The sequence below is a fragment of the Homarus americanus genome, unplaced genomic scaffold (genome assembly GCF_018991925.1).
Source record: "Homarus americanus isolate GMGI-L3 unplaced genomic scaffold, GMGI_Hamer_2.0 scaffold40856, whole genome shotgun sequence".
NCBI lineage: Eukaryota > Metazoa > Arthropoda > Malacostraca > Decapoda > Nephropidae > Homarus > Homarus americanus.
In genome coordinates, this window is record NW_024734615.1 from 5,457,300 (window position 1) to 5,471,617 (window position 14,318).

At 39.7% G+C, this 14,318-nt stretch overlaps 1 protein-coding gene across 4 annotated transcripts in view; it reads left to right on the forward strand.

Annotated features, from left to right (window-relative positions):
• The first annotated feature begins 2,060 nt into the window (after positions 1–2,060).
• The window catches only part of LOC121870392, a 42,582-nt gene continuing 30,324 nt past the window's right edge, over positions 2,061–14,318 (forward strand). For 2 of the 4 annotated variants that reach the window (XR_006089703.1, XM_042372216.1), the window contains exon 1: positions 2,067–2,182. The gene's annotated coding sequence lies outside the window, so the exon portion shown is untranslated. Of the gene's footprint in view, positions 2,257–14,318 lie in introns of all 4 variants that reach the window. The other 2 variants (XM_042372218.1, XM_042372217.1) reach the window with 2 other exon arrangements.

The window sequence follows — 14,318 nt, forward strand, 5'->3', positions numbered from 1 at the left end:
AGGCTTGAAGATGGTAGTTACGCAGATTCTGACCAGGATAAAGCTGAGGCATTGAACAGCTTCTTTTCCTCAGTGTTCACAAGAGAGGATGCAACTAACCTTCCTGCGTTTGAGGACAGACGGTTCGACACAGCACTGACCCACATTGTGTTCACAGAAGAGGGTATTAGAAATAAACTGTCCAGGCTAAAGGTCCATAAGAGTCCTGGACCTGACATGGTGCATCCTAGAGTGCTAAGGGAGCTGTGCAACGAGCTTGCAGAGCCCCTGAAGATTCTGTTTTGTAAATGCCTGGATGAACAAATGGTCCCCAGTGAATGGAAAGTGGCTTATGTGAGTCCTATCTTCAAGAAGGGCGATAGGCACTCCACGAACAACTATAGACCGGTGAGCCTGACCAGCATAATATGTAAAGTACTTGAGAGTATTATCAGAGATGCAGCGATGGAACATCTACTACGAAACAACCTTGTAAAAGATTGCCAACACGGTTTTATGCCGGGGCGCTCTTGCTTGACACAATTGCTCAAGGTATTGGATATTTGGACCTATATTCTAGAACGGGGTGGTAATATCGACAATATTTACCTAGATTTTGCCAAGGCTTTCGACAGTGTACCCCACGAAAGGCTGAAAATCAAACTGGAAGGGTACGGAATTCGGGGAAATGTCCTAGCGTGGATAGAAGACTTTCTACATGACCGCAAGCAATGTGTGGTGATTAATGGCACGAAATCGTCATCTGTACCTGTAACAAGTGGGGTACCGCAGGGTAGTGTATTGGGCCCGCTGTTGTTTGTTTGTTTCATAAATGATATGCCTGACGTTGTACACTCCTCCATACAAATGTTTGCCGATGACGCCAAGTTATTTCGGGAAATTAAGAACCAAGCGGACTGTGAAGAGCTGCAGAAGGACCTCTGTGGGCTCCAGGAATGGTCGAAGGAATGGCTGCTGAGATTCAATGTCACGAAGTGTAAGAGGATGCACCTGGGGCGTACCAACGGTAAGGAGGCGTACCATATGTCCCAACGGGATGAAGAAAATGTACTAGTTGAGACTGTGTGTGAGAAGGACCTAGGTGTGTATGTTGACAATGAGCTGAAGTTCTCGGGCCATTGTGAGAAGAAGGTAAATCAGGCAAATAAATTATTGGGTCTTATAAGAAGGTCGTTCAGATATCTAGACGGTCCGTCCCTCGTGACGATCTTCAGGAGTGAAGTGCTTCCCCATCTGGAGTACTGTCACCCCATCTGGTCCCCGAGATATGCTAGGGACTGTCAGTTGGTTGAAAATGTTCAAAGGAGGGCCACCAAACTGGTGCCTGCACTTCGGCATCTCAGCTACCCTGAGAGATTGGAGCGCCTGAACTTGCCTAGCTTATACTACAGACGGGCAAGGGGGGACCTAGTTGAGGTTTATAAGCATCTCAGGGGGCACTACTCAGTTGAGTGTCCTTACTTGGAGCTGGCGGACGCTCGCCCCACAAGGGGTCACAGCTCAAGATTGAAGAAGCCGCAAGTCCAGAAAACTGTGAGGGCAAACTTTTTCGGAGTGAGGGTTGTAAACTCTTGGAACAATCTACCAGAGAGTGTTGTGACGGCACCGAATGTGAGCTCTTTCAAGAGAAGACTTGACCAACACTGGAGCGGGTTCAGGTACATTCAGGAGCTGGTGCACGCCCAGTATTTGCCAACAGTGCGTGACAGAGACGTGACCGATCGCCCAAGCGGCTAACAAGCCGATCAGTGGCGAAGAGGATAAAAGTAAAGTAATGTCGTATTTCTTAATGATAGTCCGGGAAAGCTAACGCGTTAGCTGTTCCGTGCTTCTTAAAACACCTTACAATAAACACCTTATAGCTGTATGTTATGGTGATTGATTGTGATTGGTGGATCTATTTTCCGCTGTATCACTATCAGGATAAATATTAAACAAACCAAAGGAAGCATTTTTATATAAAAAAGCTATTCATCATTATTTAAGATCATGAGAAGTTTCCCAATGTTCGTATATTTGCTTAAATCACGAAGAAAATTATATTTTCGCTCCTGCGATATGGTAACACTGCGTGCAGGGTTACTCCCAGTCGTGTTATGGTAGTTTAGTTGTGTACCTTTTAAGCTTCAGTCACCTGGTGTACAGTACGTGGAGTTGGGTGTGACGACCGTTGGTGATCAAGGTGTAGTATGACTGGACTTTAGAATTATGCATTATGGAAAGTACAGTACCTGAGAGACGCTGCGATTGTTCCAGGTATAATATATATATATATATATATATATATATATATATATATATATATATATATATATATATATATATATATATATATATATATATATATATATATATATATATATATATATATATATATATATATATATATATATATATATATATATATATATATATATATATATATATATATATATATATATATATATATATATATATATATATATATATATATATATATTGCACCCTATCACCATTTCACAAACTTGACACGACAATCAGTAATGTCTGAGAACAGGACTACAACCAGAAGGGGTTGTTCGATTTCGAGTATTTTATTACGGGTCCGACTAATTACCCAAATGTAGCCGCAATGAAGTCAAATAATGGTCCTACATGAATAAATCGGACTGCCAATCACTTCTCGACTGGTATTTGGTGTCACGAAGCCACATAAAATTGGTAAATTTAATTTAATCTGAGTTAATAGATCGAGTGCATGTACCTAACCTAACCTCGACTAGTATTTGGTGTCACGAAGTCACAAAAAATTGGTAAACTTAATTTAATCTGAGTTAATAGATCAAGTGCATGTACCTAACCTAACCTAACCTAACCTAACACAACTCAGATTCAATTAAGTTTACCAATTTTTTGTGACTTTATGACACCAAATAATAATCGAGAAGTGATTCACAGCCTGTTTTATGCTTGTACGACCATCATTTGACTTCATTGCGGCTACATTTGGGTAATTAGTCGGACCGTTTTATTACATGGTGCCCATAATCTGTTTAATCACCACGTGTCGTTTGTTTACAACTGACCTGCTTGGTCTGAGATGGCTCACGTCCACAAAATATGTAAAATTATACCTTTACCCAATAAAGTTGCTTTCATTGGTACCAAATAACAAAATAGGTACTTTATGTCCGCCCCCCAGCTCGGATGTTAGGTAGGTTTCCTTGGTTGATTAGGTCTGGTTCTATTACATTCTCTATTATTTATTTGTGACAGAAATATAGAGAATGAAAGGTACTCAGAATGATGAGATATATCTAGAACTGGACCCCAAAACATTGTGGAACATTATGGGTAAGTTGTAAAAATCTACCCTATTTTATTAATTTTTTTCCAGGTATTATTGCGTTTAAACATTCCCACTTACTACCGCTAATCCGGTCCAACAAATTACCCAAAAGTACCCAAAAGTATATTAAATCAGGGTAAAATCTTAACGAATATATGTTTTACATCAATAAAACCTGATTAATAATGTTTTCATTGAAATGTAGTCAAAATAATGAAATAATAAACAGCGAAAAACGCTAAATTCCAAAGAGTCACCTATCCAAAATGGAGATATAATTACCGATGTTTCTGTTACTTTGGGGTATTTAACATAGCCGTAGGATTTACTTTTCGTTAGGTTAGGTTAACGAAGTGCATCACGATGGATCTGAGTTATCACCCTTGTTCACGAACTCTTTGGAATTTAGTGTTCGCCAATACTGAAAGTTTTTCGCTGTTTATTATTTCATCTTACAAATTATTTTTACAAAATTACACTAAAAATATTATTGGACATGTTTTGTGTATGTATAACAGATATTTGTTAAGATTTTACCCTGATTTAATATACTTGTGGGTACTTTTGGGTACTTTTGGGTAATTCGTTGGACCCCCGCTACTCTATTATCATATTCTGATGAGACGTCTAATTATAAGATCATTTTCATCTATTACAGTACCGCCGGAAATGTATGTTAATGGAGATAGGAAATTCAAAATTTTCTCGATTTTTTCTATAATCTTAAAAATAATAATAATAATAATAATTAACGGTTTATTGAAAAAATTCTGCAGCCCGAAGGCTGAAAATATACATTGGACATAAATGACTTATTACATACATTGGTGGTTTAACAAAAGCCTTCATTAGAGAAAGGTAAAGGAACATACAGTGAACATACAGATTAATGTAGGTGTTGAACAGCAAACTCGTAGTGTAGTAACTCCCTCCCAGATGGTATTAGGAGGAACTCACGTGGTGTAGTAATTCCCTCGCAGATGGTGTTATGAGGGGTCTCACGTGGTGTAGTCATTCCCTCACAGATGGTGTTATGAGGGACCTCACGTGGTGTAGTAATTACTTCACCTTTCACACTGCGTGTTTCTGCGAGTGTCCTACATAAATCATTACGCGCATGCGTTCCCATACACGTCACGTGACCAATCAAAAGCCTTTTTTTTTTTTTTGCAACCAATTAAAATGATTTTGGGTTTAATTTGTGGTATTTTTGGACCAATCAAAATCGATTTTTATTTTGGGTCTCTCAAATTTTGAAATTCAAGTTCAGTTCCGACCATGGAAGTCTGCGATGGGTGTCACTTGAATTATATGGAGCTGATTGCGAGTTTTTGGGGAAAAAACGAAGAAACTATAGCATTTTTTCGATCGCATGGTGTTCTTCCAACTTCAGTAAAGTGTACTAAGAGCAAGAGTGAATGTAAATATCGCAAAGACCAACATATGTGGCATTGTGTAAGAATCTCAGAATCCAATGACGAACAAGAACCTGGTCTCCAGGCCAACTAAAGTAAGGAATAGGTGATTCCATCATATGGTGAGAGTCAGTTAGGTTAAGTTAGGTTAGGTTAGGTTTTTCTAGTGTGTTTTGGTGTATTTTTTATTCACTTAGCGATTAATTTTTTTTTAAAAACGTCTCGAAAAAATTTGATAAAAAAAAATGGCCAATTTCCAGCGGAAGTGAAGGTCATATTCGGTCGAAACACACACAAATACAATAGAAAGATATATTTTTAACTTTGTAACAGATGGGGAGGTGGAAGTGCAAGTTTACCTTTTTCCACAGGTGTTCTTATCATTATAGTAAGTATTTTAAAAGAGGTGACGGTAAATATTTAGAAGTTGCCAACACCGACTTATATATTGAGTCTTATATAGGGAGAAAAAGAAAAACTATTTTGCCGTAACCTACTTTTGCTATTTTACCGTGAGTGCGCTCTGATTGGCGAAGTACTTTCTGTTTAATATGAAGGGTGGTCTGACCTTCGGCTAGGGAGTTAGGTTAGGTAGTTTTTTGGTGGTTGGTTAGGTCAGGTGCTATTAGCTTCTAGTAAATGTTGCCTTTTTTATAATGATAGAACATCTATGGAAAAAATAACCCAAAAATCGGTGAAGGTGTAGAAAAGGGTGACCACCAGAAGTTGTTTCTTGAACATAAGAATGGAGGAAACTGCAGCGGTCTATTGGCCCATACTGGGCAGTCCCATTTACACCCAACTCCTATCGCTCATATATCCAACCAACCTATGTTTGAAGCTATCCAGCGTATTCGAGTTAATGATGATATTTGGTAACTTGTTCCACTCGTCCACTACTCTATTTCCAAACCAATGTTTACCTATTTCATGCTTAAATCTAAATTTGTCTAATTTAAAACCATTGTTACGAGTTCGCTCCTGGTTGGATAGTTTGAGTACCTTTGTAATGTCCCCTTTGTTTAGCCCTGACTTCCATTTATACACCTCGATCATGTCGCCCCTCACTCTACGTCTCTCAAGGGAGTGCAAATTACGATGCTTTAACCTGTCTCTGTACTCAAGGTCCTAATGCCCAGGATTAGTCTTGTCATTCTCCTCTGAATTCTTTCCAAGGATTCTATATCCATTCTGTAATATGGTGACCAGAATTGAACTGCGTAATCCAAGTGAGGTCTCACAAGTGCAAGATATAGTTTTAAGATGACCTCGCTAGTCTTGTAACTAACACTCCTTTGTATGAACCCAAGTACTTTATTAGCTTTGTTTCGAGCAAATACACATTGTTTACTTGGCTTAAGATTCCTACTTATCATTACTCCTAAATCTTTCTTGCAGTTGGATTTCTCAATAACATCGTTGTTCATCTGGTATCTGGTTTCCCTGTTTACATCTCCTATACTGACTACTTTACATTTGTCCACATTGAATTTCATCTGCCATTTTTCAGACCATTCGAAAAATTTGTTTAGATCTTCCTGTAGTTTTGCGGAGTCCTCGTCAGATTTAATTACACGTCCTATTTTAGTGTCATCAGCAAATTTACTTATGTTGCTGTCTATTCCGATACGGGTATCTATGTCGTTTATGTATATAATAAATAATAATGGTCCAAGAACTGAGCCTTGCAGAACTCCACTAGTGGCGTTGCTCTAATGGGATTTAGTGCCGTTAATGCTCACTTGCTGTTTTCTGTCCTGTAACCACGCCTTAATCCATTTTAGAATATCACCTTTAATGCCATGAGCCTCCACTTTTCTTATTAGTCTTTCGTGGGGGATTCCGTCGAAGGCTTTGCTAAAGTCGAGATATACCACATCATAATTGTGCCCCTCGTCCACTGATTCGAAAACTGATGAAAAGAATGTTAATAGATTAGTTAGACATGAACGCCCACTTGTGAAGCCATGTTGGGAATCATTGATCAACTTGTGCTTCTCCAGGTGATTTCGAATAGGTGTTTGAAATGATTGCTTCCAGTAATTTGCCTACAATTGATGTTAGACTGATTGGACGGTAGTTAGAATATAGTGATCTATCTCCCTTCTTAAAAATCGGTATTACATTCTCTATTCTCCAGGATTCTGGTACTACACCTGCTTTTAAGGACATGTTAAACAACTTTGCTAAGGGCATACTAAGCTCTTCCTTACATTCCTTTAATACTCTGGCAAATATCTCATTGGGACCTGGTGACTTATTAGGCTTCAGTTTGTCTGTTTGCTTATTAACACTGTTACTAGTCACTACTATCTCGTTTAATTTATTTTCTTCACTTTCTCTGTATAGAGTCAGAGCTTCGGGTATCATATTTAAATTTTCGGTGGTGAAAACTGTTGAAAAATATTTATTCAGATTATTGCTCATTTCTCCGTCCTTATCAGTTATCTCGCCGGTATCTGACTGTATTGGTTGAATCTTTTCTCGTGTCTTAGTTTGATATACAGCTAGACCCCGACTTACGACGGGGTTAGGGACCCAAATCCAGGTCGTAAGTCCGACATGGTCGTAAGTCCCACATATATAAAAAATAAATAAATAAATAAATAAATAAATAAAAAAAAAATTAAAAATCTACAATGAAATACAGTACACTAAACGTAATAAATAATGAGGAATGGATACAGTACAGTAAAAGTAATAAATACTGAGGAATGGATACAGTGTGACTGAGCACTTACCTTAAATGTAGTCAGCTGAATGCACACAGGGCCCCCATAATTTTCTATGGAGACAATATTAATTGGAAGAAGCAGAAGAGGAGACAGGGCTGGGTGAGTCATCAATGTCGCTTTCTTCAGACAGGTTTATGTGCTGTGAAAACTTGCTGGTTGAAGGTATTGGTTCATCTTGAGGGAGTGAAGAGGCAGCACTGGTGGGGCGTGAGGAGACAGCACTGGGGGACTTCTTGAAATAGATGTCCAATTTAGACTGCACAGTTTGCCTTTCCTTTTCATTATAAATTTCTCTGTAACAAGCAAGTGCATCTTGGATCGTTCTGTCAACTTTGGCATAACGCTCATAATTTTGATCCATGCCATCAAACATTTGCATTGCTTTATTAATTGTAACAAATGCATCTGCCATTTGTTTCACTGAAAACTTTTTGGGGGGTGCAGGTTCTTCTTCTACATTTTGTCTCTCTTCTTCCTCTGCAATTTTCTGTGCATCTAGTTCAATAAGATCCTCGTTACTGAGCTTTTCTGCTACACTTTCAACCAACTGTCCAACATCTTCAGTATCAATTTCTAACTCCAGCTGTTTACCTAACTCCACTATCTTGTTACAAATATCCAAAATATTTTCATACAGTATTCATTAATTCCTTTGAAACTGTGCACATATCTTTTCAGGATTTTCTTCCATATTCCATTCATGCAATGTTTTGTAACCTGATCCCATGCTGTACTAATGTTCTTTATACATGACAAAATGTTGTACTCCTTCCAAAACTGTCTGACCGTTTTCTCACCTTCAGTAGCAGCAACAGCCTGAGCGAAGGTCGTGTGTAAATAATACGCTTTAAAGGCAGCAATAGCACCTTGATCCATGGGTTGGATGATAGAGGTAGTGTTAGATGGAATGTACACTACCTTAACATCAGGGTGCATGTCGTCCAGGAGTGGTGGGTGTCCCGGAGCATTATCCAAAATCAGTAAAATCTTGAATGGAATCTGTTGTTGCAGACAATACTCCTTGGCTCGTGGAATGAAACAAGTCATGAACCAATCCTCAAACAGTACTAGGGTCATCCAGGCTTTCTTGTTACTGCGATAAAACACTGGCAGTGTGTGCTTGCTCCCACTGCAGTCTCCTCCACCCCCGTGCTCATATGTTCCCCTAGCAGTTTAAAGACTTCGACATCTTTTGAACTGCCTTCTTGAGAGACCCAGTCAGGGTTGCCACCCCATCCCTAGACAGATGCATCCCATCCCGAGCATAAAGGTCCCTTCTGCCGTAGAAGTTGTCCCAGTTGTCAATGAATGGGACTGATATTGACTTGCAATATCTGTCAAGACGGCCATTGACACCAAATGCCCTTGACAACCATTCATTGCCAACTCTCCTTCTAGTCAGGACACCACATATGATAGGGATCCCTCCCTTAGACCTAATACGTTCTATAGCAGTCTTGAACTTATCAAGAAGCTCCACACTCCTACACCGGCCAGTATCATTGCCTCCTGCACTAAGGCAGATAATGGGTTTGTTCCCATTACCAGACAAGATATTGTCCATCCTGTCAATTATATTCCCCACCCCAGCTCCTGGGAAACACACCCTCATCCTATTTTTATCTTTACCACAAAAAACTCTGGCCATGTACCGTACCTGGGAGTCGCCAACAATCAAGATTTTCATACCTTCCTTGTCTGCGTTGTCCCTGACTATACTAACGTCCAATTCATCTATCAAGGGACTGAAAGAGTTGGTACACTTAGCTGTTGTTGTCGTTGTTGTCGTATCCTTGGTGTGTTTTTTCACCACCAGTTTGGTCGTCCCTCTCCTCACAACTTCCATTCGCCTGAGTTTTCGTCAGACACCGGCTTTCCATGCCTCGTTTCTTCCTTCATCCTCGCTATCTCTTCCTTTAATTTGAAGATATCTTCCTTGGCCCTCTCTAACTCGGCCCTCTGAAGGGCACAGCCCTGTTCACAAGTAGCACTAGCCATTACTGACAATTGATCCCGGGAGCTAAGCTGCTGTGACCTTTCCTCTAGTGAGGTTTGCTTTACTTATTGTTTTGATGATTTTAAGTATATTAAAATAAAGGACAACTTTCTCTTATGATTTTAAGTATTTTATTTTTTTATTTTTTATGGTAAAATGTTACTTTAGGACAGGAGTCCCTAGGGTTGACCAATATGTTTATCCAGTGTATTTTGGTGTGTTTTAAAAGAATCTGGCCTTCATTTTTGGTGGAAATTGCGAGGTTACCTCCTCCCCCCCGCCCCCCACAATAATGGGGGAGAGCCTGGGGAATCGGGGTTTTCTGGGTGGGGGAGAAAACAAAAATGAGTCATCTGACCTAACAAAACCTAACCTAACTCCTTGCCGGGGGCTCCGCCCCCTGTAGGCCTTGCTTAAACTAACCTAAATGTTTCAGTAGTTAAAAACTTTTGGGCACACCATGTCCGAAAGTTCAATACCTTAGTTAAAAGTGGAAGGACCAGGGATACCTAAGAATTCGATAGAATAATCATATTTTTCGTAAAACTCGGTGATAAACTTAAAATAATCGTAGGAGCACAAACGACAACCAATCTCCACCACGAACATTGTGAAACTGGTCAGTGAAATTAAAATCGTACCCAGGCTGCTTCCTTTGAAAAAATTGATTGTGATTGGTCGAAAATTTTTTTATGCATGATGCACCTATAATATCATCTCACAGATGAAGACTGAAAACTGTCGTTATTATCCATTTCCGCCATGTATATATGGGGCTCAAAATACTCAGAATAGGGAGATCTAAATATTTAACTAGTTTATAACTTTCGGGCGCATTATGTCCTAAAGTATAATAATACCGTTGTTCTTCACGCAGTGTACATTGATTACAGGTATTACACTTTGGACAAATAATGTTGTTCGGTAATACACCGTGTTTTCTAAAAAAAAGAAATTGCCTCACAATTTTTCTGATGAAACTCGGCAATTGACGTAAAATAATCTCTATCACAATGCCGGCACAGCTCTTCCACCTGTTCAGCCATACCTGGTACTGAAAATTCAAATCTCCGCTCCCTACCCACCCACGCAGTGTTTATTGGCTAAGACAAAAACTCTTGCCCAATAATAAGTCTCCTATCGCTATAGCCAATAAGAAACTCCCACACCACCCTCCACATATGCGCTGTAGACGCTTAAGAAGGGAAGACGGGGATAAGGAGCACTGCGTGAGAGGGGGGGGGGGTCAGACCTTCTCCGCAAAAAGTAAACAACACATGGCGACACTTGTGACCGACCAAATCTAACAATATTGAAAAATTAATATCTCGGTTATCCTTAATTTCCGGCAGAAATATCAAAGAAGAAAATTTTTTTAAAATTGTCCAAACATTACAAAATACATATTAATAAGAGCGAGAAAAAAACGGTGCTTTATTATAAATTCACCCTAGCAACTCCTTCTGGTTAGGTATGTGTATAGCTACACAACGATGGACTCACGGCAAAATATATGCCAAATGCCGCCAGAGTCACGGTCACATACAGTTTTCTCTCGTTGTGCGCAAGTAATGGATGATAAGCCAATCAGCGCACTCACAGTAAAATAGTGTTAATAGGAACTTAGCTGGTCAATGCAAAATATCCACTGCCAAAAACTAGGGCTAATATGGAGGACTTTACAGCCGCTTCCCCCCCCATCTCGGTAACAGTAAGTTCGCCCACGGCAGGTGATGTTAGGTGAACTTAACTTTAACTTTTAATTTAACACATTTTAACACATTTCCATAACTATGACAGTGTCCACTATAAAACACAGTGAAATTGCGGTATTTTTAAATTCATTTTCTCTACTTTTACTTCTATTCTTTTCACCACTGTTAGCCACTTGGGCAATCGGTCACATCTCTGTTACACACTGTTGGCAAGTACTGGGCATGCACTGGCTCCTGAATGTATCTGAACCTGCTCCAGTGATGTTCAAGTCTGGTCTTAAAACAGCTCACACTCAGTGCCGTCACAACACTCTGGCAGATTGTTCCAAGAGTTCACAATTCTCTCACCAAAAAAGTTTGCTCTCACAGTTTTCTGGACTTGCGGCTTCTTCAATCTTGAGTTGTGACCCCTTGTGGGAAGAGTGTCCGCCAGCTCCAGGTAAGGATACTTAACTGAGTAGTGCCCTTTGAGATGCTTAAACGGTGTACTACCTCCAACTCAGCCCACCCAGTTAGCCAACTCGGCCCATTTTAAATAACCAACTGGGCCCACACATTACTAATTTGGCCCACCTTGCACACTTCAAACAAGTAGCTGACTAGAGGTTCAGGAATGAGTTTGAGATTTGCTTTTATGTCTCTTTTTGGTTCTCTGAAATATGAAGAGTGTGAATGAGTGAATACTGAGGGTTCAATCAGTATGAAGGACGAATTTTTTGAGATTTTGTTAGTAGAACTTCATCAATGAACCATGATTCACATTCGTAACTTGTGCTTCTCCATGTGATATCAAATAGAGTGTGAAATTATTGCTTCCAGCAATTTGCCTACAATTGATGTTAAACTGATTGGGCAGTAGTTAGAGGATAGTGATCTATCTCTCTTGAAAATCAGTATCACATTTGCTATCTTCCAGGATTCTGGTACTGCACCCATTTTTAATGACATGTTAAACCAATTTGTTAAGGGCATTACTTTTACTTTTATCCTCTTCACCACTGATCGGCTCGTTAGCTGTTTGGGCGATCGGTCATGTCTCTGTTACGCACTGTTAGTAAGTACTGGGCATGCACCGGCTCCTGAATGTACCTGAACCCGCTCCAGTGTTGGTCAAGTCTTGTCTTGAAAGAGCTCACACTCGGTGCCGTCACAACACTTTCTGGTAGATTGTTCCAAGAGTTCACAACTCTCACTCCGAACAAGTTTGCCCTCACAGTTTTCTGGACTTGTGGCTTCTTCAATCTTGAGCTGTGACCCCTTGTGGAGCGAGCGTCCGCCAGCTCCAAGTAAGGACACTCAACTGAGTAGTGCCCCCTGAGATGCTTATAAACCTCAACTAGGTCCCCCCTTGCCCGTCTGTAGTATAAGCTAGGCAAGTTCAGGCACTCCAATCTCTCATCCTTCATGGCTTGCCTACTGAAGGTCATTTATGATCATAGAGAGAGAAAAAATTACAATGAAAATAAAAAGTTGTTGCCTCTTTTAAAATATTTACTATAATGATAAGAAGATCTGTGGTAAAAATTAACAAAATCTAAGAGTTCCTTCTGGTGGTAGTGTTGCTTTACATTTTTATTATAAGTATTTTTGTAAATACAGTACTGTATATATATATACCGGTAATAATAATAATTCATAGGTCTAGGTCGTGTTACTCACGTTTTATCTTTTTTTCATTTTTGTATTTCTTTAATATTATTATTATTATTATTTTATTAATACAGTATTATTGTTATCATTATTATTTTATTTTGGTGTATTTTTTAATTAAAATTTTTATTTACTATGAATAATTATTATTATTATATTTATTATTATTATTATAATTAGTATTACTATTACATTTTTGCCCCCCAGGCCCCGATGTGGATCAGTGATCTATGCCTGGGTGGGCTAATCCCTGTTAAAAAAAAAAAAAAAAAAATGCTCCACAAAAAAACTTTCAGTTTCTAGAGCTTTTCGGTTTTCGGACAAAGGGTTGTCAACCTGTACCAAAAATAAGTTTACCTTGTGTATTTTGCAGTGTTTCAAGCGAATCTGATGTTCATTTCCGTCACAATCAAGCCATTATGGATGTATAGCCCCCAAATACCAACAATATTGGATGTCCAAAGTGGGCAGGGCTTTGAAGTAAAGGGAAAATGTGAGGTAAAATATAAAAAGAAATAAAAAATTAACAAAAAACCCTTTGAAAGCCTTACTTAACCTTTCCTAACCTGTACAAAGGTTAAGTGTTATCGCCGCGGACTTATTATGCTGGTGTCAGTTGCTGACGATCGCTGCCTTGCCCAAACAAACATTGGATCTCTCAACCTGCTGTTGCCTTGTCAGAAATTGGCGGTTGGGGGGAGCGGTGTTTACGGACAAGAGATCCTGAATTTACTGAATGTATAGTTTAGGGTGGCGTGGCTCTCATGACGCAGATCGTCTTCCGAGTAATCCCCGCGACCTGTGACCTCGCCAGACTCGGCACCGCCGGGAGTGTTACCACCGCTGGCGTCAGTACTGACGAGTGAGTACTGGCGTGTGAGTGCTGGCGTCTGCTGCCTTACCCGAACAAAGATTGGGGGGTGGGCAGTGTTTACAGACAAGAGGTCCTGATTCCGCTAAAGGTATGGTTTAAAGGGTGGCATGGCCGCCTGGACTCCAGGAGATCGCTCTCTCGAGTGATGCTGTAAGGAGCAGCCCGCTGCTCGCATTGGTAAACACCGACTCAATCCTGTCCAAGAATTTGTACCGAGACAATTTACGCAGTACTGTTGTCTCTTGGAACACCATACAGTACTGATCTACATTGACCCACACTTGTAAGTACAGCATAAGTGATGACATACCACTCGGTACTGAAATATTGTTAACTAATTACGTCTACTCGTTTCTGCCTAACCTGGAGTAATAAGACAATGCAGAATGAAGTGAAGCTAAGATTAATAGAGTTATGAACTTTGTGTTATGTCTGTATGTGATGATGACCAGACTTGTCCATTATGATGTGGTGAGTGTTGTTTAATTGTTTTGTACTGATACAGTGGTCCCTCGGTTAACGAACGCCTCGGTTAACAAACGCCTCGGTTAACGAATTCCTTACGAATTATCCCAACATGTTTTCGTCTGTTTTCGGCTGTTCAC